The following is a 6,000-nucleotide window of genomic DNA, read 5'->3' on the forward strand; positions in this document are numbered from 1 at the left end:
TTTTTCTTTTGTACTAAAAAGATAAGGTATGTAATCTACGAGAATTAAATTTGAGATTAATTTTATATGAGAATCTTTTTTTTTATTTGAAAAACATTTCAAAATGAGTATAAAAATTATTTAAACATTCCAAAAGGACGTGTGATTCTTCAAATATTTCAAGAGAAGTACAAAAACTTCTTCGTAAGCTTTAGGCAAATGTATAATTTCAAACGATAACACTCTAATGTAACACTGAAACGTAATATTTCATTATGACACTCCAAAAAAAAAAAATTGTGTATTTTTTCCAAATTTAACACTCCAACATAGCATTCTAAAAAAACTCTTAGTGTAAAAATTCTAATGTAACACATAAAAAAACTCTTTAGCGTACTTTTTTCAACGTAATACTCTAATTTAACAAACCAAAAAAAGTGTGTGAGATTCTTCAAACCATTCCAATAAGAGTACAAAAATTTCTTAGTAAATTTTTAGTAAATTTATAATTTCAAATTGTGAATGTTACGTTTAGGAAAATATATTAAGGAGTTTTTTAGTATTTTTGTGTGTTACATTTGGGATTACATTGATTGGAGTGTTACGATTGAAAAAAATAATTAAATTTTTTTTTGTAGTATTACGTTGTTACGTTTGGAAAAAGAGCACCAAAGAGTTTTTTTAGTGTCACGCTCCAAAATTTGGACAATTAAATATTAAATTAGGACTAAACCCCAATCAATGTTTCATCATCCAAATGCTAGGGATAAAACAAAATCTAAACGTTCTCATCACCATAAGGTTTAAGTAAATTTTCATGCTCAAAAGATTATAAGGGATAAAGAAAAACTAACAAAACGTCAACCAAACCATTCACCATAATTTCATTACTATCCAATACTTCCAACATTAAAGTAACAATAAATAGTCAAAACAACTTAAATAATGTAAAGTGACAAACCATGCCAAATTATCAAAATACTAAGGTCATAAAAAAAATAATAAATACATAAACTAAGATCAATCCTAAACTCAAGAAACAAAAGAAGTCCAAACGACATGTCCAATAGCTATAGTTATTTCTCGTCACCGGTAGTCCCAACTAATCTTGCAAAGAAAACTTAGTTGCGCTCAAACAGAACGCATCTAAGATGCTAAGAGACAAAACGGGTCAGTATACAAGTATACTAGTACGAGTACAAAATTTGACACTCACATGTCCACCAGACACAAACAAAAGTATATTTAATTTTTGTTATGAGACAAGACAAGTAGTTCCACCCGCACCGAGACGAAAGGGTAGTTTCCCGAGATACGGTGACATTTAGTTTCTTCCCTGTACACAACTAAATATAAATTGAGTATAAAATAAACAAAATAAAAATAAAAATGTGTTGGGTCAGCCCTGCATAAAAAGTTATTAAGACCCACCATTCTGCAAAAAATAAAGGTAGTATAATTTAATCATAAATAACTTGCTGAAAAAGTATAAAAATGTACCGTTTCATGCTTAAATTATTCGAATTAATCAAAAATTAAAGAACAAAAGTTGTACATAATCAAATTTCCTAAAAGGCTATGGAAACAAATTTAGTAAACATTGAACAAGTTGAAACAAAAACTTGACAGAAGAACCTAAACGGAATTTAACCAAAAAATCTAAAGCTGGAAACAAAAAGAAATTGCCCTAAGATGATTTTTTTTCGGAAAAGTTCAAAACACGAAAAGTGTTCAAAGTAATGTTTTACTTCATTTTTTACTTAAATTAAGGGATTTTTATTGATAAATCCATTTTAGAGTTGTTATAACCCATTAGGTCCACAAAGGAATATTATAACCTGATTAGTCTCATATACTTTTCTTTTTATTCCATAAGGTCCATTTTACTAATTTTATATTTTTACCTGGACTATTATGCCCTTATATATATATATACACACACTGTGTTAATACATAGCACGTTTCCTATTTTTTCGTTGATTCAGTTTTGGAGTTTTGGTGTTTTTGTGTGCTTTGGTTCGTTACGTAATTGTTGGAGATCAGTCATTGATCGGAGGTGGAGAACGATTACAGAATTTCTTTCTCAAGGTTCCCATCATTTTGTTTATGAATGCATGTTCATTTATGTGAAGGATTGCATGCTCTGTTTTTTATTCATGTGCATTTTCTAGAATACATGGGTAATGCAAGTGCATGTTTGATGAATGAGGTTCTGATTTTTTTACTAGTAATGCATGTATATTTTTGTTGTTTGAGTTTCGGATATTTAACAGAGATGCATATACAGTTGTTTGAACAAATTGATTATGGTGGATCATTGGTGAAAAGTTGCATATGCAGTTATTTTGATTTTTTTGTTAACCTCATTATTAATCAGTGTTAATATTCACATTATCGATAATGGAAATTTGTTATTTGTTTTATCAATCAGTGTGAATATTCACACATCCATATAATATTGAATAGTGTATATATTTTCACTGTGTTCATTGCCACTATGCAAAATATTGAAGTTCACATCAGACCATTGTATTCAATCATATAATTACAAGCCACAATGTTTATTTAGATAAAAAAATGATGTGAATATTCACTTCCTTGTTTTGTTTCATCTCTGTTTGGTTAGATAATTCAGAATATGTGAACAATGTAAATGTTCACATATCATTGGCTATAATGTGTTTATTTATTTCCTTATTTTTGTATTTTTGCAGCAGATGGATACATTCATGTTGGTGGTGTGCTCATATGGGTTTAGTACTATTGTAATAAATGTGGTGCAAGCTCCGTCTTGTTCACTTTTCGTGGAGTGTGTGTGTGAAAAATGGAGCGCGTTATCTACTGATTGTGTTTCATTGTTCTATCGACTACTTGGGATTAATAGGTGTTATTTTGGACAGTGATGATGAGCTTCAAAGTATGTTCTTACTTGCCAAATCAATAAGGGTTCAACATGCAGAGGTTGTTGTTGGATTGATGTAATGTTGGAATTGCATGGTAGTGATAATGATGAAGATGATGAAGATGAGAATGTGGGTGATGGTTTTTTTGTTTTTGGAGAGTTTGAGATTTTATGGGTTTTTTTGTTTCTGGTTTTTTGTACTGGAATTTTGTCATATGTATTGTCAATTAATGTTAATATTTACACTTTTATATAATATTGAATGGTGTATATGTTTTTGTTGTGTTCATTACCATTATGCAATATTGATGATATGAATATTCAAGGACCATTTTGTTTTAGACACAAACATGATGTGAATATTCACAATGTAATAAATAAATGTGAAGATTCACATTAATTTTGATATGTTTGTTCATGGGTAGTACACCTAATTAATGTATAATGTGAATATTAGCATTTGTAGTCAACCACAGTTTGATGTGAATATTCACAATGCAATAAATAGACGTGAAGATTCACGTTTATTCTAATATGATCATACATATGATTAATGTACAATGTGAATATTAACATCTGTAGTTAACCACAATAAATATAAGACATAATTTGAACATTCACATTTATTGAACATAAATTAAGATGTAAACATTCACACAAACTTCAACATAAGAAAATAGATGTGAATGTTCACAGTCTATATTGTTTAGCACACGCAACACATCAACACCAAATATACCATCAAAAGACATAGGCATGTGAGAAGTATATCATTGATTTATATATATGTTGTCAAGTGTTTTCAACTGCAAGTTATCAAAGTTACAAAAAATAAAAAAATAAAAAAAAAACAAAAACAAAACAAAAAACTAAAATAAAAATAAAAAAAACTAGCACTATATTCTGGTATAGCTAGTGAATAGTGGACAACCCCAACTATCGAACAACGAAGTTTGCCTCAAGTAGTCCATCTGAAAATCTGAGAACTTGTTGCTTCTCATCGATTTTACTTAGCCTGTAATGTTTGATCGATAATTGACATGTCGCATGTTGATGTGGGTGTTGCTCTCTAGAGGCATGCTCTCTTCTTTGACATAATAATCCTCCCTCTTCCTTTTTGTGCAAAATTTAGATGCAACATTTGTTACATGGGCATGCACAAATAGTGAGTGTTTGCATGAACATTAAATTTGATTTCAATAGAATTTGTAGGGTAGGCATGTACATTGACATTAGCACATCATTAATCAGTGTGGATGTTCACCTTTAACGATATTCATATAAGCAAAAGCAACAAAGTGCTATTTAAGTGACAAACATAGCAATGTGAACATTCACATCATTGGAGATGTGAATATTCACATTACTACTAGGGTACAAATAGTAGTGGTCACACCAAATGTTAATATTTAAACATCCATATAATATTAGGTATGTCTATGCGTATAGAAGAGAATGTTAAAGTTCACATCAACATTTGGTTACAATAATTCACAGTATGACAATGATTATATGTACACATTTATAAGCAAATAGCACCAATGTAAATATTCATAGTGGCTATAAACAACCAAACAACATGATAGCATCACCCATTCATTACCCACAAACCAAAAATTTTCAATGTACACAACTATGATGTGAATAATAAGTGGACAAATATGAACAACATTAATGCTCACAATGTCAAGGTTCACGTCAAAATTGAACTACAAGTAGAAGAAACGTTTTTATTTGGAGATTTGCTTGACACAATGTTCACAATCATGTAACAAATTTATTCAGGACATGTCCCCATGTGAATGTTGACATCATGCCAACAACAACAATATCCGAAACAATGACAATTTTTTGTTTTCTAGGAAAGCAACAAATTTGGGAGTTTACATAATTTTAACAATACCAACAACAACAAAAAGAGGAAAAATAACAGCAAAATCATGAACAACAAGGACCAAAAATAATAATGGCAACATGTGAGAAACTTTGCATTATGACCAAAAAAAATGTAATTTGATTACACAAAAAAGGGAAAAAAAGGTGCTTGCATTTGGTCTCCATGTTGAGTTGATACACTCTGATAAATAGAAATCTTCACAGCGTTGTTTCTTTTTCGTTGGAGTATGGTTCCAATAGCCAACAACACTTCGATAACGGTGGAATGGTTGGAGAACGGAAAGACACAAACGGTGGGTCGACCCGCCGCATGTCAACATTGTTGCTAGTGTTTGCATGTGGGCTTTCTTCTTTGGCATGATACTCGTCTCTTTTTCGCTTTGAGGTTTTCTTCTGTGCAATATTTGCAAAATAAAGCATAAAAAAAATTAAGACAAGGCTTATGTGATTAAAACAGTGGCACAAATGTAAACATTCACAACATTGGCATAGATGTGAATGTTCACAGTTGTATGCATGGGTGTGAATGTCTACAGTTATGTGCATGGATGCGAATATCCATATCTGTCCATGGATGTGGATGTTCACTGTGTCAACAAAAATAGAATGTGCATTGCGTGTGTGTGTGTAAAAATCAATGTGTTCTTATATTAATGAACAACATTCAAGAACATGTGGATGTTAACCCAAATAGATTAAAGGATGTTGTGAACATTCACAGTACTAATTTGGCTAACAATACACAGACTTACTACAATCATGTTATGCCAATTTTATAGTACAACCTCAAAATTGAAATATGGTTTCAAACATGGGATAACAAAAGTGATATATTTCTTCTAAATATAGTGGTGAATGTTCACAAAATGTCTAATTAATTTACACATGTTGTGAATATTCACAACATAATTATATATCACAACAACATCTGATATAAGGAAATTGGACCGTGATTCTTTATTTTCATGTGAATATTCACTACGGTTAACAACAACAATTTGATTGGCCAAACATTTTCAATCCATGTGAATGTTCACATCTTTCAACAACAACAACAACGACAATAACATCTGAAACAATTTGATTGGCCCAACATTTTTTAATCCATATGAATGTTCATATCTTTCAACAACAGCAACAACAACAACAACTGAAATAATTTGTGTGTCCAACAATTTTCAATTTCATGTGAATGTTTACATCTTTCAATAACAACAACAATA

This window comes from Camellia sinensis, chromosome 5, assembly GCF_055761805.1.
Source record: "Camellia sinensis isolate YWXY chromosome 5, ASM5576180v1, whole genome shotgun sequence".
Taxonomy (NCBI): Eukaryota; Viridiplantae; Streptophyta; class Magnoliopsida; order Ericales; family Theaceae; genus Camellia; species Camellia sinensis.